The sequence below is a fragment of the Chelonia mydas genome, chromosome 7 (genome assembly GCF_015237465.2).
Source record: "Chelonia mydas isolate rCheMyd1 chromosome 7, rCheMyd1.pri.v2, whole genome shotgun sequence".
Lineage (NCBI taxonomy): Eukaryota > Metazoa > Chordata > Testudines > Cheloniidae > Chelonia > Chelonia mydas.
The window spans coordinates 4207014-4234433 of NC_057853.1; the positions used below are offsets into that span (position 1 = coordinate 4207014).

Here is a 27420-nt window from a genome sequence, read left to right on the forward strand (position 1 = left end):
GCATGTGCTTAAATTCCATTAACTCAAAATTCAAACGTAAAGTAGGTGAGATTAAAAAAGACTGAGTGAATTGTGGTGTGGCAAACCAATGTGAGTGCCTGGGGGTTTTAATCACACATCTGAACTGGCCACCCAAACTGGGATAGAAAATTGGTGTAGCTGGAATCATATTTAACCCAAGTTTTAAACTTGTCTTCTCAAAGTAGTTTGAATCCCAATTTGTGTTTTAATTCCAAGGTGTACCTCTCTTTACTACACAGCTCTCCATGAGCACAGTTAAGTACAATTGGAACTGGTTGTCAGGAAAAGCCCAGTGGTGTTGAATGTCTGGGTTCAGGTCTATTCATAGAACTATGGTACATTGGGAAACTGCATGCTAGTAAATGCTACCATTGTCTCACTGTCAGCAGACACAAATTCACCACTTCCCACCCTCCAAAAACAAGGCAGGCTGGTAGCACGGATGGTCACTAAGGCAAGGATCACTGGACCTATGTGGTAGGAGTGAGTTACAGGCCCATAAGCCTAACTTCAGTACCAGATTGGTTGAAACTATAGTAAAGAACAGAATTATCAGAAAAGGAGATGAATACGATTTGTTGGGGAACAGTCAATACGGCTTTCATAAAGGGGAGTCATGCCTCACCAATCTATTAGAATTCTCTGAGGAGGTCAACAAACATGTGGGCAAGTGTGAACCAGTGGATGGTAGTGTATTTGGACTTTCAGAAAGCCTTTGACAAGGTCCCTCAGCAATGGCTCCTAAGCAAAGTAAGCAGTCATGGAATAAGAGGAAAGGTTCTCTCATGGATCAGTAACTGGTTAAAAGACAGGAAACAAAAGGTAGGAATAAATTGTCAGTTTTCAGAATGGAGGGAGGTACATAGTGGTATCCCATAGAGATCTGTACAGGTACCTCTGCTGTTCAACATATTTTGATCTGGGAAAAGGGGTAAACAGTGAGGTGGCAAAATTTGCAGACAATCAAAATTACTCAAGATAATTAAGTCCAAAGCTGACTGAGAAGAGTTACAAAAGGGTGACCGGGCAACAAAATGGCAGATGAAATTCAGTGTTGGTAAATGCAAAGTAATGCACATTGGAAAACATCCCAACTATACATACAAAATGATTGGATCTAAATCAATTGTTACCACTGAAGAAAGAGATCTTGAAGTCATTGTGGATAGTTCTCTGGACACATTCACTCAGCATTTTTGCCTGCTTCTGCACACTAACAATCTTAGGAACATTAGGAAAGGTTTAGATAATAAAACAGAAAATATCATAATACCACTGTACAAATCCATGGTGTGCTCACATCTTGAATACTGTGTGTAGTTTGGGTCGCCCCTATTGGAAAAGATACAGAGAAAAGCAGAAGCTGGGAATGGGCATTGGGGGATGGATCACTTGATGATTGCCCTGTTCTGTTCATTCCCTCTGAAGCACCTGGCATTGGCCACCATCAGAAGACAGGGTACTGGGCTAGATGGGTCATTGGTCTGACCCAGTGTGGCCGTTCTTATGTAACAAAAATGATTGAGGATACAGGACAGGTTCCATATGAGGAAAGATTAAAAAGACTGGGACTGTTCATCTTAGAAAACAGATGAGCGGAGGGGGCATGGAGGTCTATAAAATCATGACTGGTGTGGAGAAAATGAATAAGGAAGTGTTGTTTACCCCTTCACATAACACAGGAACCAGGGGTCACCCAATTAAATTAATAGGCAGCAGCTTTAAAACAAAAGGAAGCACTTCTTCACACAATGCACAGTTAATCTGTGGAACTCATTGCCAGGGGATGTTGTGAAGGCCAAAACTATAATGGGGTTAAAAAAAGAACTAGATAAGGTCATGGAGGATAGGTCCATCAATGGCGATTAGCCGGGGTGGGCAGGGATGGTGTCCCTAGCCTCTGTTTGCCAGAAGCTGGGAATGGATGACAGGATGGATCACTTGATGATTACCTGTTCTGTTCATTCCCTCTGAGGCACCTGGCACTGGCCACTGTTAGAAGAGAGGATACTAGACTAGATGGATCTTTGGTCTGACCCAGTGTGGCCGTTCTTATGTTCTTGTCCTTGCCCCTTTCCAAAATATTAATAACAATGTGATTTCTAACTCTTGTATAGCATTTTTCCTCAGTAGATTTCAAAGCGCCTTACAAATGAGGTCAGTATCATCATTCCCGCTTTGCATCTTTTTTATAGGACAGCAAGCTGCAGACAGTTGCAGGATGGAGTGTAGAGAGCACATTAAAAATAGATCTTGGGCCCAAATATATGAGTGCGCTTACCCCAAATGCTAATGTACTTACGGTTATTGCATGTGCAAGCCGTGTGCGCCGGCATTCCTGGAGTCACGAAAATGAAGACCTGGAATTTCTTAACATGAAAAAGTGAAGGGGGAGTTGAGGCCCCGCTGAACTTCAGGCTCTTGAAGACTTCCTGGCCAACCAAGGATGAAACTATTATGATGAGCTAGAACTCCAATTTTGTTAATGTTTTAGAGTATGGAAGGAAGCAACAAATCTGATTTAAGTGAAGACATTTTGTCTTGGCAGTGTGATTTACTCCAGGACTGTAAATCTGACATGATGGAGACTAAAATGTACTGCAGCTTAAATTTCTCCTATAGTTCCCTCAAAGTCTAACATGATTTAAATAGCAAGATCTTAGAAATGACATGTATCCTTGGATGCAAAGCTGTTTCTGAGTTCAAGATTTTAATTTCACGTCAGAGAAGAATTTGTCAATGTGAGGATTCTGAACGTTGTAGGATGTCAATCAAGGGGTAAAGTTTCAGGGCAATGGGCAGGGATTTGGCTTGGCAGCATATTTTTTTAAATAATTTTGACGGACAATATGGATGTTTATTTTAAGCATTTTTTCCGTTTTTATTCCTTTACATTTTCACAGTTGCGCAAAATTATGGGGGGCGGTTGTCAGACAATAGAGGGTGTCAGACCGTAATTATTTTACAACAGCAGATGCTGAGATTCAAAAAGTTAAAGCTATGTCACCATGAAAACACAATTGTCAACATCACATCAAAATATACAAAGTAAATATCCTTAAATCAAAATCTAAAAAACTCTTAAGCAGCATTTTTGTTACGTTGCCTATCTGTAAATTTTGATAATTATCAATAGAAATATTTTTCCTCAGTTTGAGTGTGTACAATGAAATCAATATTTTACCAACATTTATCAAAACAAATTTAATCCTGCTAAGCCCAGTGGTAATGTGAGTGTGACTGTATCCATGTATGCCACAATTAAAATTTATTCCCTGGAAACCATCTAAAAGGGTTAGCCATTATAACATGAGTATGACCAAAGGTCAAATAGCATATTGCCTCTATATAAATCCATGGTACGCCCACATCTTGAATACTGCACGCAGATCTGGTCACCCCATCTCAAAAAAGATCTATTGGAACTGGAAAAGTTTCAGAAAAGTGCAACAAAAATGATTAGCGGTATGGAACAGCTTCCATATGACGAGAGATTAATAAGATTGGGACTTTTCAGCTTGGAAAAGAGATGACTGCGCGGGGAGGGGCAGATATGATAGAGGTCTATAATATCATGACTGGTGTGGAGAAAGTAAATAAGGAAATGTTATTTATTCCTTCTCATAACACAAGAACTAGGGGTCGCCAAATGAAATCAAGAGGCAGCAGGTTTAAAACAAACAAAAGGAAGTATTTCTTCACACAACGCAGTCAACCTGTGGAACTCTTTGCCAGGGGACATTGTGAAGGCCAAAACCATAATGGGGTTAAAAAAAAAACTAGATAAATTCATGGGGGATAGGTTCATCAATGGCGATTAGCCAAGATGGGCAGGGATGGTGTCCCTAGCCTCTGTTTGCCGGAAGCTGGGAATGGATGACAGGATGGATCACTTGATGATTACCTGTTTTGTTCATTCTCTCTGGGGCACCTGGCATTGGCCACTGTTAGAAGACAGGACACTGAGCTGGATGGACCTTTGGTCTGACCCAGTCTGGCCGTTCTTATGTTCTAAAATCTGTTCTGCTGACACAGTTTCTGACTGTGCTGCTGTCCAGGAGAAGCTCACCAGACTCTTCTCTAGTATTACTGGCTCCCCCCAGTCTGGTGCTTAAGCATGTTAAATACTTAAAAGAAACAAAATAATGTATCTGACTTTTGGAGGGGAAATTTCCAGCTGATGTCAGTTATCATAACTCCATTGAAGTCAATGGACCTGAGAATATCCCCCACGGAACTGACAATACCCCCTCGGAATATAGCGCCATCCAAGAGCAGTTCTCCCTTTTTGCCTTGTCATTAGCTTCGCCTTCTTCACTTGCCCCTGGCGTTGCTGTGACTCCTCCCCGTGTTATGAGTCCAATTTAGAGGCAGGATCTTTGGGGCAGGGATTTTGTCATTTTGTGTGTACAGTGCCCTGCACCCGTCCAGAGCTAGATAAAAAATAAATCTGGTGGAAAATCACAATGGCACTTTTCCCCCCTGAGCTCTATTTCTTCTGTAGTTGAAATGCATTAACGTAAGGGGGTTTAAAGGGAAATCCAGCTCCTATCCCTGGGGCCAAAGAGGTGCCCCAGGCACAGGAACTAGTGCAGATCTGCTACATGAGGCTAGTGGTAGAAGGGCTTATGGGGACAGATGACCCTCTATGGCACTGATCTTTTGTCCTCCTCCGACCGCCATAATAGGGGCTGGTTGAAGATGTAAAGGCTCCAAAGTGGTATCATAGAGTGGCCCCATGGTTTCGGGAAAGGATGCTGTGGTGAACTGAGGATTGTGTTGGCATTGCAAGCTATCACTTTAGGGGTGAGGGAGTTTCCTGGTCCTGGCTGTAGGCTAGGGAACGCCGTAACAAAGTATGTGAGGAGATTCAGTCTAAAAAAGAGAGGTTAAAGCCAGGTGGAGTGAGTTGTGCCTTGCTGCCTTAGGGAGCAGCCTGTTTTTTCTCTCTCTGTGCTCTTGCATGTTATCATCTTGAGTTCTACGACATCAAGTAGTGTTACTCCCAGCAAGAGTATCTATATCTAATTTCTCTGTGTGTATACTGTGACCATAACAGATGCCTCCCCTTTGGATCTTCCCAATGCTCAGCTCAGCTAGCTGGGTCATGTCCTAGGCTGAGGACTTGGTCTGTAATTTTTTGGGATTGGTTTTTCTGTCACCACAGTGGAGTTGTAGCCATTTCTGCTGGTTATGAATTTGGCCTTTGGGGCCTGCAGTAATTGAGCAGAGGTAGGGTTGATCTGCTTATTCACCCCATTATTTCATTAGTATAGTGTTTAAAAATTCAAATGTTCCTGACATTAAATGAAAGAGAACTTGGATTTAGTGTATTTTTAAAAAATAAGTCCAGCAACTTTTATGGCCTTTCTCTGTGTGATTCCATGAAATGGAATTAATTACTCTGATCGCACTAAGCCTGCACTGTCAGTTCGATAAAAGTAATGTGAACAATCTCACTCTATTACTTTTAAATTAACTTAGTCCATACTGCTCTTCCAAGTCCGCTGCCGCCTTGTGAAAGACAGGGTGGCATTGTATTGATTCGTGTGATGGATGAGAATATTAAGTGTTCCCTGGCGAATGAGCACCCCAAACAACTCAAGGCTCTGTAGCTCATAAGGACTAGGGAACTGATTATGCTGAGACATGGGCAGGCTATTTTACTAAATTGTAAAACAACAGAACATTGAAGGGTGTTTCTAGCTGTTCAGAAAACCAAACAGATTCTGTACTGTGCATCACCATATCTTAAAATAGTCTTCTGCAGATGCAGAATTTAAAGAGGTCATTGGGGAGTCGGTAGCAAACAAATCCAAGGGGAAGAAAGAAGCCAGTGAGAATGTAAGGAATGGAAAGGAGGCCCTTGGAGCTTGTTACACCTGATATTTCAAAGATATTTCGAAGTAGCCCAGCTTTCCACAAAGGGAGAGGGATGAAAGGATATTGCACCTTCAGAGATCAAAACTAATCAGAAAGGTTGCTTGTTAAACTTTCACTCTGTGAAAAATGAACTCTGAAAAAAGCTGGCGTGATGATCCTTCGAGGACATTTTAGAATAATTGTAACAATAATGCATTAAAATGTCACGAGAGGAAATGATTAATTGGAATTGCCTTCATTTTTCTCTTCCATTTACTTGCATTCCTGTCCTTACTACCTCATATAAAAAATAAAAATAGTAACGTTCAGCCCTACCACTATATATGAAGTATTTTATTACTGCAAAGTGGCATATGTGAAACCTTGCTACTGACATTCATAGACTTATATGCCTACTACTTCAATTGCTTTATTAATGTTTTGGCTTTCAGCATAAAAGGTAAAGTATTGAAAACCACTGAAAATTTGTGAATATGACAGTAACATTTATCATTCCATGAGGGAAGGCTTGGTAGCTTCTGCTCTGAATGTTGGCTTGCTCTTTCCAATGCAGATTCTAATTTCCAATTAATTTTATCTAACCCTAGCCCTGAGTCAACAAGGAGTAGGTTATCTGTTGGGAGAAGCTGTTTTCTTAAGGCTCTTAATAAATAAGAGAAAAGAGTACTGATGTAATAAGACAGCCTGCCTCCACTTTCACCAATTCTGTTTGCATGAGGTCCCCTATACATGTACCAGCTGATAACTCCCATCCATGAGTCTGCAATAAGTCAATGGGCCACAGAGCCAGCATCCATAACTTTGTAGGGCCTGTGCCACATAAAAAGTTGTGGATATGTTTTCCTTGTTGCAATCTCTTTAGCATTCAGAACTGAAAATTCACTCTGGATTTTTTTTGGGGGGGGGTCATATTACCCCATCAAAAGAACTAGAAGAGGGATGGGGGGAAGCCCAAACGTTAAAAATAAGTAAAATAAAGTAGTAATCTGTTTGTTGCTTTAGGCGTGTTTTTACTCATTTTAGTTTGTTGTCATTCAGTTTGATTCACTGAACTGATTCAATTTTAATGGCTCACTTATGTATGCAACTACCTAGAAAAAAAAAGATAAAAAGTCCCCCTGAAGCAAGTTTATTGAGATTTTGGTCAAAAAGGGATCATAAATAAGCAGAAGCGAGAGCAAAAGCCATGGTAATATGGCACACGTCAAGCAAAAAGAAAATATAGTATGTGAACTGAAAAATTGGCGACAAACATCAGATACAAAATGGAAGTTCAAAAACAGTACCTAAGGTAAAAGCTCCAACTCAGTGTGTTTGTTTTACAATTACACGGGAGAGCAAGTTTCTTCAACCTTTGGATTCTTTCTTTATTCTGTTAATTTTAAAAGCACTATGCCTGGGAATGAATCTCTTCTGAAGTACCAGCAATCTCTTAGGGCTCTTGCCAAATGCAGGAAAAATTAGCAATGGGTGAAATTGCATACACTAAGAATACGACATGATGAATATTTTGTCACACAGATACCATCTGTGAGTTATCCTGACAGACGGAACAGCTTGTCGGCCAAACCTGAAAACATGCCTTTGCTTAGCATATACAGTGTGGATAATCTTGAGTATTCTAAATAGACTGTAAGAATTAAAACTTGACCTTGAACTCCTACTCTGCAAGGTCATGTCCTACATCACAGGAAAGGAAGCTGTTCCTTGATTTGTAATGGGGTCTTGCATTTTGTATATGGAACAGGGCAGTTGAAAACGAACTCTTCTGGGGAGGCTGAAAGTCATGTCATACCTCATCTGTGGCCAGATTTTCGAGTAGCCAACACAAATGAACCCACAAAAGGTATAGCCGCATTTGCTTGTATGAAAACTCCTGTGTCTGTGCATAGTAGTCAGGCATTATTAAGAAATGCTCGGACGTGACTTTTAGAGGGATAATGGGGTGACCTGAAATCAGTGGGGTTAGAGGCATTCAGCACCTCATGCTTAGCTCCATTCAGTATTGATCCCCTAGTGTGTATGTATTGTTCTGAAGATATATATTATTATTTATTATTTGGTTTATAGGAGAATCTCGACTGCAGAATGATAGAGAAGGAACAATTAAATCTCAAGTGATAATAATGCTCCCAAATGCACGGTCTTGTCCACATTCAAAATAAAAAAAACCTTTATTTTGTTATTGATTATGTAATATTTGTACTGTGTAGTGCTTAGAGGTCCTAGTCATTGACCAGGACCTCACTGTGTCTTGTAGCTGCTCTGCTTGTGAAATTATTATTTAATTATTGCACCTAGAGAGATGCCAGCCAGAACTGAGCCCTAGTGTGATATGTGCTTTACATATTCACAGAACTTTGTAAACTTTTCCCGCTCTGTTTAATAATGGTGTTTGAACTAGTGTTTCTAAATTTTTGACTTCAGTGAAGGGGGCTAGAAGCCTCTCACAGGACTGGACTCCTGCCATTTCAGTTACTATGGTAGGAAATGAATTTTGCAGGTGCTCACTTAACAAAGTGTGTTAAACATTAGCTTAAGTTTAAAAACTAAAAGCTGGTTTGTGTGGTAATACGACCCAGATGTAGTGGCTTCTACATTCAATAGATCTTGTAAAGAGATCGCTTCCTGAGCTACAGTGCCCATAAACGTTAGGGTTATTTTATAAGTAGTTGCTTTTCCGCACCACAGTAGCTGTAATCATTAAATGTATTTAATAAGGAATGCGTTCTCAGCTACAGAGTGCCTATGTGTGCTAAATATTTTAAAAACGTATTCCACTTCCTGAGCAGCTCTTCACATTAAATATAATTATTAAGACTTTTTTTCCCACTCATAGCATTAAATATTTTTTATAGGTAGTTACTTTTCAAGCCACTGAGCAGTCCTTAATGTTAAACATTTTTAAATTTGCTTTCCCGGCTGCAGAATGGCTCTCTGCTAAGTACTTTTGGGTTTGTTCTCCCTTAAGGTTTTGGAAGCTCAGTACAATCCGCTCCTTCCTCCTGAGCAAGTTATTTTAATAAAAAGATACAGTCAACTGGAATTCTAGTTAGTTTCCATAAATGAGATAAAAGGGTAACTGCCCTGAGTCCCTCTGCTCACTGTTGTGTTTTTACAAACACATGTTTTTATTTATGCATTTTTTTATATTTTTCCCTGCCTGTTTTGTGATAGACTCATGCAAACAGAGGTAAACAGTAATTGACTCGATATGTCTACACTGTAATTAGACACCCGCGGCTGTCCCGTGCCAGCTGACTCGGGCTTGCCAGCTGTTTAATTGTGTTTTGGGTTCAGGCTGCAGTCTGAGCTCTGGGACCCTCCCACCTGAGCCCAAACGTCTAAACCGCAATTAAACAGCTTCTTAGCCCAAGCCTCATGAGCGCAAGTCAGGTGGCATGGGCCACTTGTGGGTTTTTAATTGCACTGTAGATATACCCTCAGTGACTATACGGGGGAAAGGGGTGAAATAGAGTCTCCTATCGGAGTCAGAAAGTAATCAAACTGGAACAAAAAACGAGCTCCTCCCCCTCTCTCTCTAAACTGTACCATGGTAGATAAATATTTTCAGAGACACTTGATTTTGTTTAAGTTGATAGTGCCCATTTAACTCTTGGGAAATATCAACATTCGTATGGATGTTTACATGTATGTATGTATATATGTCAAATGTATGCATGAGTGGGCGGGTAGTTGAATATTCACATATACAAACACTCCCAAACACATGCACATTATATACATCTCAGACTGGTGCACGCGTACAAACAACTAAATACCTGCAAGGTTTCACTGGCCTGAACAAGTTTTTAGTTTAATAAGCAAAGTAGTAGAGTGCTCAGCTGGCATAAGAAACAGATGACTCACATCCCCTTGTCTTTCCTGTTTATTGCCCCTCCATCTCCACCCTCCTCTGCTAAATATTGTTTACCAGGAAATTCAGGTTCATTCTATTATTTTTAAAGGCACTTGTGTTCAATTCTTAGACCACAGCAGGGGGAGTTAGGACTCTTAAATGCTATTCCCCTCTTGGCCACTGACTTTGGGAAAGGTTTCAGAGTAGCAGCCATGTTAGTCTGTATCCGCAAAAAGAAAAGGAGGGCTTGTGGCACCTTAGAGACTAACAAATTTATTTGAGCATAAGCTTTTGTGAGCTACAGCTCACTTCATCGGATGCATACTGTGGAAAATACAGTGGGGAGATTTATATACACAGAGAACATGAAACAGTGGGTGTTACCATACACACTGTAATGAGAGTGTGTACGGTAACACCCGTTGTTTCATGTTCTCTGTGTATATAAATCTCCCCACTGTATTTTCCATTGAATGCATCCGATGAAGTGGGCTGTAGCTCAGGAAAGCTTATGCTCAGATAAATTTGTTAGTCTCTAAGATGCTACAAGTACTCCTTTTCTGTTTGACTTTGGGAAAGACACTTAACCCCTCGGTAGTTCAGTCTCACCATTTGTACCCTACATGGTACATTATGAGTCTTCATTAATTAACCCCTTCATCCTGGCATGCCACTCTGGTGGCACATTGGTGCTGCTTTAGACTTAGATTGATGGGTTGCAGTGCTCCTGTTGATGCATCCTGTCGGAAAGTAGGGTCTTGTTTTTTAGAGGAACTCAAATTCATCCAATAGACTGTTTATGATGAGACGTTCTTGTCTCCTTACCATGAGCAGAACATTTTCTAAAGCCCAAAGTCCAGTTGATCTAAGAGTTGTCAGAGATGTGGAGCAGTTGAGCATTAGGCAAAGAAATAAAGCTTGGTTCCTTTCTTCCTTCCTTCCTTTTCAAAATTTCTATTAGGAACAGGTACAAACCATCTGAAATGCCTGCTAGTTAGGAGACAATGTAGCTAGCGCTAACCTCACTGGCATAACACCAAACTCCTTTTCTTTTATGATGGCCTTGATGAAAAACAGAAGTATACGTTTTCTCTGCTTTGGATCACTGGGGGTTCAGTGGCTTGGCAATAGGCTTTTGAGCCTTTTACCTCTAGGCTGCTAGCTCAAATCCAGCTGAGGTTCTGTGTAATTGGAAGATATTCCCATTGGCTGGTTGTTTTTGTGGCGTGTGAAGTAATTTGATGGTCTCAGTATAGTTTCTTGTGGACAAGTGTCTACATCACACTGTTATTGTGATTAAAGTTAACTGTATTGCAGTAAGAAAAGGAGTACTTGTGGCACCTTAGAGACTAACCAATTTATTTGATCATAAGCTTTCGTGAGCTACTAACACGGCTGTTACTCTGAAACCTGTATTGTGGTAACGGCTGCAGACCGCAGCTGAAATGTTGCACTGGGCAATGTGTCCACATGTAATGTGGGAGGCTGCTGGACAAAGAAGAGGTTGGGAGAAACGGGGCCTTTTCCCATTTTACAGTTGGGGAACTGAGACACAAAGCACTAGTGACTTGCTCAAGGACAATCAGGAGGTCTGTGGCAGAGTAGGGCATTGCACCCAGCTCTCCCAAGTTCCAGTTCAGTGCCTTAACCAACGCGCCATCCAACTTCTCAGTAGGGCCTAAATGGCAACTATAGCTGGTGGCCTCAGTAGAGGGGCGAAGCAGTTAAAGGTACAGACACATTGTGTGGGGCGAGCTTGTGCTAGACTTGTTCAATATGGGGAGGACTTCATGCTCAGGACTGTTAATCCTAGCACCTGTCTTGAGAACTTCAATCAAACAGACATACAAATCGTTGTATGCATTGTATCTGTTGTGTATGGAAATAGCGTAGTATCCCTTTAAATAGTTTGTGAGCCCTCTGGTAGAGCTCCCCGTGTTCTGTATTTTAGGAGCTGCCAGAACCCAGAGTCGCAGTGTGTGTGTAGCAAGGCCTGGCGTGTTCGGGTGTGTTTAATAAACACAGGTTTCAGAGTAACAGCCATGTTAGTCTGTATCCGCAAAAAGAAAAGGAGGACTTGTGGCACCTTAGAGACTAAAATAAGTAAATAAATAAATGTGTCAGTCTCTAAGGTGCCACGAGTCCTCCTTTTCTTTTTAATAAACACAGTTATTTGAGGCCAGTGGCAGTGTGGTTTCTGGATACTGTTGTTGTGTAAAGAACAAAAAAGACAACCGTATCCTCCTAGAAAAGAAGTTCTGTCCTGCCCAGTGCTGCAGCTGCTGGCATCTGTTTACCCAGATTGCCATTGCCGAGAGAAGAAAAAACCTTTTTAAAAAAAGTTTTACTTTGAGTATGGGAATTGTTTGTTTTGGAGTCTGCGTAAAAGTGGGGGGCGGGGAATGGTTCTCAGCTAGGAACTTATCACTTGATAACCACAAGGCATAGTGAAACTGCAAAACTCATTTCCATTGTCTGTTTGATTTGGTCCTATAAAAATCATGATGGAGAACGCAAGCAAGTGTAATATATTCTTCAGTTATGCTTCTACATTTATTTTGTATAAAAGGAGGGGAAAATAGATATATCCCTAGCAGTTTCTTTTTTAAAAAAATGATAGTTTTAATTTAAAATATATATATGGGGGGATATTTTTCCCTTTGCTGAATGTATTGCACATACTTATGTTTTAAATCAACATTATTTCCTTCAAAGGGTCGCGGTCATTCCTGAATACTACATTTAAATGAAACCTCTACTATATTTAGTTGTTTACGTGAAATTGTCTAGCTTTCCTTTTGAGCACATAAGGAAATTCAGTAACTGCCCTGAATAAGAGATGTGATCCGAACAAAATCACTTGTCAAGTAGCTAACAAATTGGATAAAGGAGAATAAGAAAGAATCATGATTACCACTGAATTTGTTCAATAGAATCACTGTCAGCCTTACACTTTAATAAGGGCTGGATTCAGTTGCCACTAAAAGCTATGGCAGATCTTCCTTTAACTTTAATGGGCATCAGATTGAGTTCTATATAGAGATCCATAAAAACTAGCTACATAGCGAGAAGGTGGGAAAATCTAGCTGGAAGAGCCAGGTTTGGGAGCAGTTTATGACTGTCAGGCTTGGTCCAGTTGAGTTTGTATTTGTACATATGTAAATGATAATAAAAAAGACACAAAGGCTCTAAGGCACCATAAGACATCACTAATAATACAACAAAATCCCAGCAGCATTAAAATAATAATTTCAACCGGAATTCAGCGAGCCATCTACAGAAGCTCCTTTCCATGTTGTGGGGAGCACACGCTCAGGCCTCTCCAAAACCCCTGTCAAACAGGGGTCTTTTGCACTGTGCCCAGAAGGTCACCAAATTGGGACTAATTTGGACCAGGGCAGGAAGCAAGTTCCAGTGTACTGGAGCCTCCACAGAGAATGCCCTGCCAGCCACCTACTCTCTTTGAAAATAATGGGGATCCAACTTAAGCACTTCTGCTGATCACAGCTGTGCAACAGGACCTGGAAATCTGTCAGGTAGGCTGGTCCCAGGCCATTTGTCAAACCAACACCTTAAATTTCACCTTGAGACCAGTGGGCAGCCAGTGCCAATCCCAGAGCACAAAGGTAATGTGCAAGGTACCCTGCTCAAAAAGAGAGCCACTACATCATTCTGCACCAGCTTAAGTCCCTGAGTGACTTTCGGACGTAACCCCATGTAGAGTGCATTGCATATGAAAAGAGAGATGAAAAGGCTTTTCAGGTATTATGGTTGGGTGGGTCACATATTTTGAGCGTGGGAAGAGGAGAACAGGAAAGTGATGGCTGTGTGGGTTTCCCAGCGCTCCTTACTAGTCATTTCATGGGATGGCACTGATCATAAGGAAAGTAGCTAGATGTCCTGGTTAAGGGTAAGATAGGGGAAATACAAGCATCAGCATATAGATGTTGGTGCCTGGACCAATATTAAAGTTGGAGGCAATTTCAGCAAAGAGAGCTCCTTTCTGGAGGACAGTGGGTTGGGCCAGAAAAGCTTTATACCACTTTGCTTTAAAATATTCAGTCAAATCAATCATGCCAGTTGCTCTCCACCTCAGACACAGTATATCTGAAGAACACTAAACTTATGAAGTGCCTGCTAAAATAATGTGCATTACATCTCAGTTCGGAGACTTCCAATTCAGGAAGAAGTTCCCCAGATGGAAAGCTGTGAATTATTGATGCCGTGTTTATCTCAAAGTTTACTTGCCTTCACAATCAATTAAGGCTATTTCATTTCATTAAAACTAGCATTTTTCCATTTGGGAAATAATTTATCTGAGGAAAATTTAAAAATACCCTCTACTTGTAGGCTCAGACGCTACTGTCAAGTCAGATAGCCAGTGTATGAGCCAAGAAAGTAAAAGGCTTCGTCCTAACTGAGACCTGTTAAGTTTGATTGTGATTAATTGCAATTTAATGATCCAACGTTATTACTCTTGACTTTATTGTAGCAAGTCTTTGGATGCAGGAAAAGTGCTTAATGGCTTTCAACAGCCCCTATGCAGGCAAAAATTGCATGTCACTTGAGTTTTACCTACACAATGAAAACAGAAAATGAGTTCTATGGATCCCATCTTGCAAACTTTACTCCCATTGAGTCTGAGTGAGGGCTTCAGGATCAGGCCCTGTAAGAACAGATTGTTTTGCACAATAAAACTAGCATTTCATGCTTTGTGTCTTATATAAATGACCTGCTCGGTTTGTATAGCAGTGAAGCATATGTACTACATGTTGTCTTTATTTTCTCCTCTATTGCTAGTGATTGGGCATTCAGGACAGAATCATAGAATATAAGGGTTGGAAGAGACCTCAGGAGGTCATCTAGTCCAATCCCCTGCTCAAAGCAGGACCAATCCCTAACTAAATTATCCCAGCCAGGGCTTTGTCAAGCCTGACCTTAAAAACTTCTAAGGAAGGAGATTCCATCACCTCCCTAGGTAACGCATTCCAGTGCTTCACCACCCTCCTCGTGAAAAAGTTTTTCCTAAAATCCAACCTAAACCTCCCCCACTGCAACTTGAGACCATTACTCCTTGTTCTGTCATCTGCTACCACTGAGAACAGTCTAGATTCATCTAGATAGGTCATTTCATTTCCATAGTAGACAAAGGGATTAAAATTAAAAGATCTATTATTATTTGTTATGGAAAGGCTTTCCAATGGAAGGTAGTACCAGACTTCCCACAAGGATGAGGGGATTTGGATCTGATGTTCTCGTTCTAGTCCTGAGTAACTAAACAGCAGGGGTCTTTGTAGATTTGGGGACAAGGGAAGCTGCCTTGCAATCACCAGCCTCACTTTCAAAGCTTGGCCCACTTAAGCTTAACACTTAAAATGCCAAACTCAGGAATTGTAGACATTAGAGTTGGAGAAGACCTGTTAAATCATCTGTTCCGGTGGAGCATTGTTACATGCTTGTCTAATCTAGATTTTTAAAAGTCTGCAGCAATGAGGGTGCCTTTCATAGAAGTATGCTCAGAAAATATTGCTGAAAATAGCCAAAATAACAGATTTGGCTCGCTCTCTGCTGTTTAAGATTCTGGAATGTATCGTAGTGAACTTTACTGATGGCTCTGCTGGGAGGCTGGATCAACAATAGCGCAGTTAGAATGTTGAAATATCGATTTGCACCTGTGGCAGGCCAGAGACTGGAGTTGCCTCTCACACCCTGTTATGCTTCATTGCTTAACATCAACAATATGGACTGCAACAATCTTAATTTTAGTCTCCCCATTTGGATTTTCTCTAAGAAAGGCTCTTAAAAACCATTCAATATTAGCTGGCAAACAGCTGAACTCGCTTGGTGTTTTAGAGATCGGCCTGAGTGGTCTGTGACAGTCTGTTAGTGTATCATGTATTTGAGGAGGGGAAAGACCCCATACTGTTTTTCTGAGAATCATGCTGAAAAGTAAGCTGTTACCTCCCCAAGCTTGTTTTTCCCAGGGTATTTCACATTTATGTTGCAGCTCTGAATCTTTAAATGCGTATTGACATAACGGGCTGTTCCTTGGTGGAAACGTGGCAAAATTCCATTCTGATAAAAGACTGATAAGTCTTTCTTACATGAAAATGAGTAAGAGGGCCATATTTATTTAACTTAGATTTGTGTGTGACTGCAATCGGGTCAGAATGGGGATGCGAGCGAGGAGAAAATATCACCCAGGTTAAGCCAGTTATGGCTATTCGTTATACATTAGGGCACCTATGAATCACGACCCCCAAAAATGTAATCACTACCAGTTGTACCAGAGAAAATATAACAATCCTTGACCCCCTTTTTAATCTCCTCTAATCTGAGGATCTCCAAAGCTGTACATATGCCATATAGCCAGTAAACTTTATTATTGTTAGTACCGTTATTTATTTGTGTTGCCGTACTGCCTCGGAGGCCCAGCCTTGTAGCAGAACCCCATTGTGCTGGATGTTTCACAAACGCAGAACAAAGAGTTTACGCCTAGATAGGCCTGACTCCCAATTGCCTCTGATGAACACCATGCCAGGCTGGCCATTTTTTCCCAGAACACTAAGACTAAGGCCTGGTCCATCCATAGTGTGACACCAATTTAACTAAAGCCCTTGTCCACACGGGTAAGTGGCACCGGTATAGTTGACATCGCTGTAATTAAACCAACGTAACTAACCCGAGTCCAAACTGCTGGGTGTGCAGTGGCTCAAGCTACTTCACTGGCGACGAATTGCACCCATCCAGCACAGCCATATATCAATATAACTGCACTGCGCGATGGGTGAGTCACTGAACAGGAGCAAGCTAACCCATTGAAAGAGTGTCCACAACAAAAGTTGCACCAGTTTAGCTAAATCATTTTAACATCACACCTTCAGTTAAACTGGTTCAAGTTCTGTGTGTAGATCGGGTCCTTAGTGCCCCCAGTTACTAAATATCTGCAGGTGGAAGGGTGGCAAACTCTGCCTACTGAAATAATACATCCTTGGGGGTCCTCTTCTCTAGAAGGTGCCATAAACTATAGTGCCAAGACCATCCATGAGGCAGACTCCAACTGTAACCAACTTCATTTAAAGAGCCTTTTCCCAAAGGTCTCAGAGCCTCACACTGGGGAACCTCACAGGGCCCTGGAAAGGCCTCCCCCTGTTTGTTGAGTTAGTTGTGGCAGAGTGGGTGACACAGGGATGGTTGCTCTTTCTGTTGCTTAGGTACGTACTTTGACCCAAAGAAATGAACAGATATCAATGTCAGCTGACCTGAAACAAATCTGTAATACTCCAAGGGTAAGATCAAGTCCAAAAGTCAAATTGAGGCCCACGGTGAGTGAGTGTGCAGTTCCTATTGGGTGACATGTCCACTTACACCAGGGCCAAATGAGTGGGTCCATAACATGGCCGCTGTCTGTATAACCACATCTTCCCAGTGGTGCATGGTGGTATCGGAGCATCTGAAACTCCCTCACACACAATGGCTGTATATCAGATTTTGGGGGGAACTTAATATTACAGAGTTTAGAGAGGCAACCAGCCAGAATTACTTATTACTCGGCTGGGCTCCAGTTGTGGGCAAGATACTAATGGAAATGCATCACACTTTGAAGCTGAAGTGACATGTATAGATGTTAAAATGCTGTGTTTTATTGCACCTAAAAATACTTGTGATACTTCACCACCCTTACTTCTTGAGCCTTGTTATGTAAAGTCCTCGATCATTGCTTAAAATCTGGCACTTCCAGATTAATCTCTTTTTTTTTTTTAATGTAATGTTATTTTCTGAAGAGAAACAACATACGATGGAAGATGGAGTTCACCAAATGATCCCAGCATTCATCTCATTTTCATTCATCATGCAAAGCAGAACTAAATGAAGGAGCATTTCATAGCACGCCGGTAAGCGGTAATGCAGCTACTTGACAGTGTGAGACTGATCTTCAGCTGGTGCAAATTGGTGTTGCTCCAGTGACTTTGATGCCTATCTACTCCAGGTGAGGATCTGGCCTCATCTCCATATTTGTAGTTGTTGCTATTGTAACAATACACTGAAGATGGGGTACCAATTAAATTGAAGTGAAGGGAAACGTGAAATGACATTGGAGCACTTTGGAGCGGCTTTGGAACAAAATGTTTGAGCGGTAAACTGAGGTTGAAATGAGAGGCTGAGGTTTTTTTTAATCTCTGCTACTTCTCTTCACTTGATCAGACTGTAAGAGGGAGTTTTATGGAGTAGCCTTCTGCCAATGTGGGAGGACTGCTGGGTAGTTCTACTCGCTTCTGGAGGCTGGATTATGCAAATTTCATTCTCCAGGTTGTTTTCTTAGCAATAAGTAATACTGTACGCAGACAGAGTTATAGGAAAGATCTTTACTGAGCGTGCATAAAGGCCAGAGTTACATACTGAGAGGCCTATGTTTCTCTGGTATTTCTGAGCTTCAGAAGTCCCACAAAACCAGATCCCTCCTGAAACCTGGCCTGGGTTGTTTTGAATGGGATTTCTGTTTACTACTCCCTCTCTGTTCTTCTGCTTGATACTTAACAGTAGTTCTCTCTGGACTGGTAGGGATCCACTCCCTGAGACTAGGAGAATTTTATCTTTCCTGTTAATTTGTTTTTCTGTGGAGTCTTTGGCACCCCAGAACTTCCATCTGTGTGTTCTTCCTTGCTATCTTTCCAGTGCTTATCCAGCCTTGGGAGCATTCCCTGGGAGTTTGTATGCCAAATTGGCTCTTAAGGACTAGGGGGCTGGTGCCTGGAAAGAAAATTTTGCATATTTCCACCCCATGAAGCCAATGGGAGAAGCTACCCAGTCATTTTCTCTGTAGTTCTCTCTGGAGGGCTACTCCATGAGAAGTCATATTAACGGGTGAGGCAAAACTGGCCCTTTCCTTATCCCTGGAAGAACTAAAACAGAGTATAAGGTATTTATCATCATCTTTGCTACGTTTGTGAGAGATTTAATAGCCCCAGAATTGTTCATTTCTTAAGAGCTATGTGCTATTAGACTGAGGCATTATTTAGCAATTGGTGTCGTCTCAAGAGGGTAATTACTCAAAAGTATCTATTTGAAAATTCATCTACTGCTTGTTGTATAAATGTCTTCAGTGCGTGAGGTACTTAAACATTAACAGGCCTCATGATGAAAGTTCCCATATTACAATATTTAACAGTATGGTGCGTTTCCATTAATAATATGCATGTTTAGACCCCAGCTCCTACATCATAAAGTGGCTCATGGGATTTTGCCTCTCAACACCTATTAATGTCAACTCCGTTGAGTAAAGAGGAATTACTGTGTCATGTGTCCTGGTAAGTCTCAGAAACAATGTGCAAATATGCAGAAATAACTTGAAAATTAATTCGGCTCAAATTTTAAAAAAGCCAAAGCTTCCCCATCTCTATCGCAAGGGCGGACCAGTGGGGATGTGACAAAGGCTAATCATGCCACTACTTTCTCCAGCAGACTGATGGTCACAACAATGAATGGAGCAGCAGGGAGTGCTGTGTGAAGGCGGGTAGGGAAAGTCTTATCGCCTGATCCTTTACCCGTTTACACGAGTGAAGTCAGTAGAGTTGCACCAGTGTAGAACTGCTGTGAGATGAGGATGAGGCCCAGTGCTTTGTGGGGAAGGGAGAGAAGAAACGTGAGTGACCCCATCACAAAATGACAAGGGTCAAATTCCCCGCTTCTGGAAAAGCAGCAGAGGTTCCCTGTCACCTTCGCTGGGAATGATGATGAAGAATGGCCTATTAGAATGGGTAGGGATTAGTGGGTGAATGGCTGGTGTGGGGCAAATGAGGGGAATGCTCGGAGGTGTATCTGTGTTTGTGTCTCTTCTCCCCACCACCACTCTCTGTACACAGTTACATCTCTGCATGCATCTAGGATTGAAGACTCTCCCAGGCTGGATTAAAGCAAGCTGGGGCCTGTGGCACATCGCGACATGGGGGCTCATTCCTTGTCGCCCCACACCATGTTGTGGCACCACCCACCACTTGGAGTATGATGACAACCCTCCCCTCCCATGGTGCCCCTTTCTCCCTGCCAAGGAGCAGTAGGGCTAGCCCCAGAGAATCTACCCAGTACTTTAACAGCTGGGGTGTATTTAGTTGATTGCAGGCAAGGAATGCTGTGCTCTTCCCCGCTTGCCGCATACAGTCCTGTGCTTCAGAAGAGCTGGTGCCCCCTCCTCCCTACCTTCTCGGTTCTTGAATTAACACCCCTTTGAGAAGAATGGTGCAGTGCATCCCTGTGAGCGCTATTCTTTCAGGGTCTCTGCAGACTCAGTCAGATGACATTGCTGCTGTTACTCAAGTCCCATTCTCCAGCTTTTCTCTGCAGCCATGAGAGCTAGAGACTTGTTTCTATGAAATGAACGCTGAGTTGATGGTGGAATCACATGACTCTAGGATATGGGGCCCAAAGTGCAGGTCTGTAGGCCCTATGCCTCAATCCACCATGCTGTCTCCTATTATTAGAGGGCTATCATTAGCTGTCTTCTCCTGATAGCCTTGCGGGGGTGGAGGTGGGCGGGGGGGAAGTATGGTGGGAAAGAGAAAAGATCAGAGACAACCAGGAAGGAAGGGAGAAGCTGAGAAGACACTGAAAATGTACGTTGTACCAGAGACAACAGCCCTTGTGACACACAGAAAAGCAGTGCTGCCTATAGACAAATCGCCTTAGGAAGTGAGAAACAAGGCCTAAGCACCTGACCTAAATGAAGGGGGAAAATGGAGTATGACACTCGATTTCAAAATTTGTCTCATATTTTGCCTCATTATTTTGCCATGGTTTGGGGTGAGGGAGAACACTGTCCCATCTTGCTGCATTTCTAAATGCTCCCTGTACCAGGAACAATATCCCAATGGGGGCTTCCACCAGACTGTAGAATAGTCTCCATAAGGAAGGAGTTGTTCATCTAAAACTGGACTGGCCAAAATCCCTCAGAGAGCAATTTTGCACTGTCAGAACAACGCCTAGATCACCTAATTGGTCTTTTCCATCTGTAATTCCTATGATCTGAGGTTAAACCACCATTTCCCCCCTATTTTTAGTTAATTTCTTGTACAATGACATTTAACTTAAAACAAACAAACACATATTTAAATAAGATGGATTGGCATAGTCTCCTTTCAGTATGTGAGTCATACACAATATGCATGTCACATTGCACCTTAACTTAAACCTACAACAGAAGGAAAACCAAGGCCAAGACTGTCTTTAATTCTGCCTTTAGGCCATAGTGGTTTCTAGACAGTCGGTGTTACATACCGTATAGAGTGTATAGCAATAGCTCGCCACAAGGAGAAGATTATGGTCTGTATTTCTGGCTTAAAGTCAAAGTTTCAGAATTATGCCAGTAACATTATTTGCCTCAGTTTTGTGGTATGTGGTATGTTAATATAGTGATATAAAAAAGTTAATAAATAAAAAAACCTATAACTTTTATATAAAATATATCATAAACCACACTCCAAAGGGAATTTGTGATTTGTAAGTCATTTGTATTTTGAACTTCAATGCCACGCTTTTAATATATTTCAGGCTTTTTGATCCCCAGCTTACTTTATATTCTGAAGGCATGCATTTGTTTGCTGTAATCTCAAGAGAAGATAAGCATGACATCTGGTTCACACCTGTGGTTTTAGGGATAAGAGTGTAGCTGCCAGGTGTCAGGTTTTTGACCAGAAAGTCCAGTTGAAAGGGAACCTGTACAGTGTCCGGTCAGATGTACTGATCGGTAGGGTTGCCAACTTTCTAATCACACAAAACCGAACACCCTAGCCCCGCCCCTTCACCGAGGCCCTGCCCCCTGCTCACTACATTCCTCCTCCTTCGGTGGCTCACTCTTCCCCCCCCCCACTCACTTTCACTGGGCTGGGGCAGGGGGTTGGGTTGGGGGAGGGTGAGAGCTCTAAATGGAGTTGTGGGCTCTGGGGTGGGGCCAGAAATGAGGAGTTCAGGGTGCGGAGGGGGCTCCAGGCTGGGGCAGGAAGTTGGGGGCGGAGGGCTCGTACTGGGGGTGCGAGCTCTGGGCTGGGGCCAGAAATGAGGGGTTCAGGGTGCTGGAGGGGGCTCCGGGCTGGGGCAGGGGGCTGGGGTGTGGGGTGAGGGCTCTGGGCTGGGGGTGTGAGCTCTGGGGTGAGGCTGGTGTTGGGGTGAAGGAGGGGGCTCCAGGCTGGGGGATTCAGAGTGCGGGAGGGGACTACGGATTGTGGCGGGGGTTGGGGTGAGGGCTCTGGGGTGGGGCCAGGGATGAGGAGTTCAGGGTGTGGGTGGGGGCTCTCGGCTGGGGCATGGGGTTGGGTGCAGGGGGGGGTGAGGGCTTTGGGCAGGAGATGTAGGCTCTGGGGTGCAGGAGGGGGCTTGGGTTTGGGGGGGCTCAGGGCTGGGGGTTGGGGTGCAGGAGGGGATATGGGCTCTGGGCTGGGAGGTGCAGGCTCTGGGATTGGGCCAGAGATAAGCGGTTTGGGGTGCAGGAGGGGGCTCTGGGTTTGGGGGGACTCTGGGCTGGGGGTTGGGGTGCAGGAGGGGGCCAGAGATGAGGGGTTTGGGGTGCAGGAGGGAGTTCGGGTTTCGGGGGGGCTCAGGGCTCGGGCAGGGGCTTACCTCGGGTGGCTCCTGGTCAGCGGCGCAGCAGGGCTAAGGCAGGCTGCCTTCCTGTCCTGGCTCTATGCTGCTCCCCGGAAGTGTCCAGCAGGTCCAGCTCCCAGGGTGGGACGGGGGGCACAAGGCTCTGCAGCATGTGCTGCTCTCACCCACTGGCACCGCCCCCCTCCGCAGCTCCCATTGGCCAGTTCCCGGCCAATGGGAGTGCGGAGTCGGTGCTCGGGCAGCGTGCGAAGCCCTGTGGCCCCTCTGACTAGGAGCCAGACCTGCTGGCCGCTTCTGGGGTGCAGCGTGGTGCCCCAGGAGAGGTAGGGACTAGCCTGCCCTGGCCCTGCAGAACCGCCGACCGGAGCCGCCAGGGTTCCTTTCCGCCTGGGTGTTATGGTCGAAAAGTAGACACCTGGTCACCCTCCTGACTGGACACCAAAAGTCCCGGGGAGGCACCGCATCGTCAACCTGCGCCAGCCCCTGCTCAGCTGGGACCGCATCCTACCTGCATCTCATGGGCAGGCAGGCTTTGAGTCAGGGGCAAAAGTTCCCAGCCCAGCCCCAGAGCAGAGAGAGGCCAGCTGGTGGCGGGAGGGAGGTAGAGAGCATGGAGCAGCGAGCTACAGGGGAGGGGTGGAGAGGAGTGAGCAGGGGGCGGGGCCTCGGGAGAGGTGGAGTGGGGGCGGGGCCTCGGGAAGAGACAAGGCCCAGTGCGGGCCGGTTCCAGCGCTCCTACTGTAGTGTCCAGTTTCCAGAAATTAGAAAGTTGGCAATCCTAGGCACAAACCCAGAGGCTGATCAAAATGGAAAGGGGAGAAATGAGCGAGAAACACATGAAACAAAGCGAAATAAAATAAAATAAAAACCGGCAGCAGCTTTTAAGCTGAGAGTTATGGCTGAGTTCCTTTCAGCTGCCAAACCGCTGACTCTCCCCATGGCCAAAGGAAACCCAGAAATAACTCCCCTCCCCCCCAAACATTCCTTGAATTCCCCACTCTCCCTCCAATTATCTTTGAATCCCCTGATTTGAAGGAGTGTGTTTGTGGTGATCCCCCATCCACAGACCGCACCAGAACCACCCAGTATAACAAGGAGAGCCAGTCCCCACAATGATGGTATTTCCCACGGGGCAGCAGGCAGTCTGAGTAGCTAGGTTGCCATCTGGAGCTGCTTCTTGGTGGCCTCTGCTTCAGCCTCAGTTGTGCTGCCCTGCCTCCCAAACTGCTGGCTATTGTCCATGCGACTGAGGGGATACTCAGACCTCGGCATGATCCCCGAATCCTATCCGTCCGGGCTGGAAATGGAGCAGGCTCCCTGGCATTTGCAGCGGCACAGATTTGGCCGAAACAGGTTATTCAAGGGGGGCTGCCATGCAGCAAAGCACTGAAGCGCGGGCTTTGCGTCCCTCTTGGGAGCAGTCTCCCTCTCATTCGTCTTCAAGTTTAAAGCAGAGCACAACGTGCTGAGGTTTTGCAAAAGAGGGATGGGGTTCGTGGCTTGTCGGAATTAAGCAAGTGCCCAAGAGCTGGGCTGAACTTGGGCCTGTAAAATGAAATTTGAACCAAACAGCTTACTTAACAGTGCTGTTCTCTTCGCCAGAAGCCTGACAACTCAGTGGATTTTTTCTTTTTCATTGAGCTCAGTGGGCACTATATTGAGTCTCAGAAAAACTGAAACTGTGAAGAGTGGTTATTATACTCAAATTCCATAGTATAAGGAACAATACACTTGAAAGAAGGAGATGGAGGGGCGGGGAACCTTAAAATATCCAGGCTTAAGCAGCAGTGTAGTCAAAGTGCTCAAAGGGACTCTTGGTGTGGCTGCCTGGGGATTTCTGCAGAAAGGGGCCAGTCTGTGGAGGGGGTGGGCAGGAGTTAGATTTGTGTTTTTATTTCACACTGTGGCAGAATAACTGTGACATTTTGCAGATGATTTTGGTACAGAGAGTCTGTGTTTGCAAGTGGATTTGCAGATGTGTTGATGGGCAGGTTTCAACATCTCTTGAGAAAATTGTGCAATTTCCAGAAGCTTTACATTTTCACACAGTTTTAGAATTCACTTGAATATTTTACCTTTCATGATCCTCTTTATGCAAGCAAAATGTTAAAGTGTAGTTCTTTTGATCTGATAGTGCTAATTTGGAAGTGGATGACACATGAGTTCAGAGAATGAGAAGGAGACAAAACCTCCACCTCCTGATAGTTTCTTACTAATTTTTCCAGTTGTTGAAGGAGTACAATAATTCTCATTGTTGCAAGACAAGCAGTGTAATGTTGCATAGTAATATTGTATGTTAAATGTGTTGCAATAATATCCCTCTACAAAACCATGTTGTCTGTTCAGGGCCGGATTAACTCTCCTATGGGCCTCGGGCTAAAATCATAGAATCATAGAATATCAGGGTTGGAAGGGACCTCAGTAGGTCATCTAGTCCAACCCCCTGCTCAAAGCAGGACCAACACCAACTAAATCATCCCAGCCAGGGCTTTGTCAAGCCAGGCCTTAAAAACCTCTAAGGATGGAGATTCCACCACCTCCCTAGGTAACGCATTCCACTGTTTCACCACCCTCCTAGTGAAAAAGTTTTTCCTAATATCCAACCTAACCCTCCCCCACTGCAACTTGAGACCATTACTCCTATTAGATTTTGTGGGGTCCCTGGGGGTTTGGAGTGCAGGAGTGGGCTCAGGGCTGGGCAGGGGATTGGGGTGCAGCTCCATCTGAGGGGGTGGGGCCAGGGATGGGACAGGGGGTTGGGGTGCAGCAGGAGGTTTGGCGTATGGGGTCTGGGAGGAAGTTTGTGTGCAGGAGGGGGCTCTGGGCTGGGATAGGGGGTTGGGGTGCAGGTGGGATGTGGGTCTGGGAGGGTGTTTGGGTGCAGGAGAGGGCTCTGGGCTGGGACACGGGATTGGGGTGCAGGTGGGGTGCAGGGTCTGGGAGGGAGTTTGGGTGCAGGAGGGAGCGCCGGGCTGGGGTAGGGGGTTGGGGTGCAGGCTGTAGGCTCTGACTGGGAGGTGGTTATCTCGGGCGGCTCCTGGTCGGGGGCACAGCAGGGCTAAGGCAGGATCCCTGCCTGTCCTGGCTCCGCGCTGCTCTGCTCCCCGAGGTGGCCGGCATGTCCAGCCCCTAGGCGGAGGGGCCAGGCCACTGTGTGCAGTGCATGCCGCCAGTTTCCCAGCCAATGGGAGCTGCAGAGCCGGCACTGGGGATGTGCAGAGATTCTCTGAACGCCCTTCAACTAGGGGCCCCAAGGGCATGCTGGCGAGCTGGTGCTCATGGCTCCAGCCCATGCAGGGGGTGGGGTGGCAAGGCTTGGGGACCAGTGTCCAGCCCGTGGCACAGAGACTTGCCACGGGCCAGATGAAAAGAAGCAGCGGGCCACATCCAGCCTGTGGGGGTCCCCCTTAGCCCGAGGCCCGAGGCTGCAGCCCCTAACGCCCCTGCGTTAATCTGGCCCTGTGTCTGGTGACACTAGAATGTCGCAGAGAAAACCTTTTTTTCTACATTTTTTGAAAGTGTTTGGTCACCAAGTCAGGTGATGAGACAGGAGCTGTGAGTTTTGTGAGAAAACTAGGCACCAAATTCTTCTCTCCAGTTAAGGTGATACAAATCTGGATTAATTCTACTGTGGTCAATGGAGTTATTCTGACTTTACTGCAGTGTAACTGGGAGTAGAATTTGGCCCCATGAATCAGCCACTGTAGCTTGGATGGGAGTCAGATATGAACTGCACTGTTGCTACCTGACACTGCACGGGTTGGCTCTTAGCCGCTGGAACCTATCAACTACAAAATTCATTTTAATTTAAAGTGAGACTGCTATTGAACACAGGGGGTGAGTTGCCAGAGCAGTCCGCTTAGGAAGCTACGCTGTTATTGCCTTTTAACTTCCTCTGAATTCATCAGAGAATTGTGTAAAACTTTACAAACTTCTTAAGCTACAACTTAGAAACCAACTGCATGACGAGTTTACATTCTAAACAGCCAAAGGGTAACAGAATGGGATACGATGTACAAGAAGAAAATCAAGAACTGAGGCACAGAGAGGTTACATCCAAGATATTCCAAAGAGACTAGTGATTTGGGGTGCCTTGACTTAGGGCCTGCTTAGCGCCGGCAAAAGGATAGCACCACCTCTGCTTCAAGTCTGTCCTCTCTCACCATGAATCCAAGAAAACACCAGAAGTTCACACAGAGAATTAAATTGTGTTTAGTACCGTTGCATGCTTTATTAGAGAAACTCTGCCTTTTGGATTACTGCGCTATCTTGGATAGAAATGTTATTCAGTAAAATATGGGAGAGCGCACTTTAAATATGTCACAGAGCACTTGGAGTGAGTCACTCATTGCCGTACAGTTCACAGCTCAGCAAACAAAAATAATTCTGCTAGTATATTGCCTGGGTGAGTTCACATCCCCTCTGCGATACGAATGGCCTTCCTGCCCAGTGGAAAGCTAGTGAAAACCTACTTCATCTGCTGCATGGATCAGAGCCCAAAGATGCCACAAAACTACAAATATCTCAGAATTTGTTCTAAACCCTTTTGAATAGCATTAAATGGAATGAAAGAGCTCCCTTCCTAACCCTCCTCAAAATAACCCAGTAAACCATGCAAGATGCTCTGAATTCCACACCACAAGAAGAAACTGCAGTAAGCCATGATCTCTCAGAGGAATCCCAGAGCTGGTGCATCTTAAAAAGCTAGAGTAAATGGTATTTGAAATTGTATTAATCAAACATGCTGAAAAAAGTGTGATCTTTTTCAATATGGTTTTTTTAAAGGTACAGTAGTTTTATAACGAGCACTTCAGTGTCTGTTTCCTGCTGAGAATAGGTTGGCAGTGTGACCAGGTGCATGGGATGGACCAAACTGAGAATGCCACACTCAGGGCAGACTGCAAGACTCAGGGCAGACAATCCCCCCAAACTGGTGGTTTATTCTATAATTAGATTCCCCAAGCCAGTAACAAAAGAGTTTCTTCAGTAGCACACTGGTTAACCAGAAGCCAAACATAGTTCTCTTGATGCATTCCAGCCCTAGGTTCCCATCCAGACAAACT

General features: G+C 44.2%; 1 protein-coding gene across 7 annotated transcripts in view; it reads left to right on the forward strand.

Moving 5' to 3' along the window:
- Positions 1-27420, forward strand: part of PTPRG (protein tyrosine phosphatase receptor type G) — a 610647-nt gene that overhangs the window by 362042 nt on the left and 221185 nt on the right. The gene's annotated exons all lie outside the window — the stretch shown is intronic.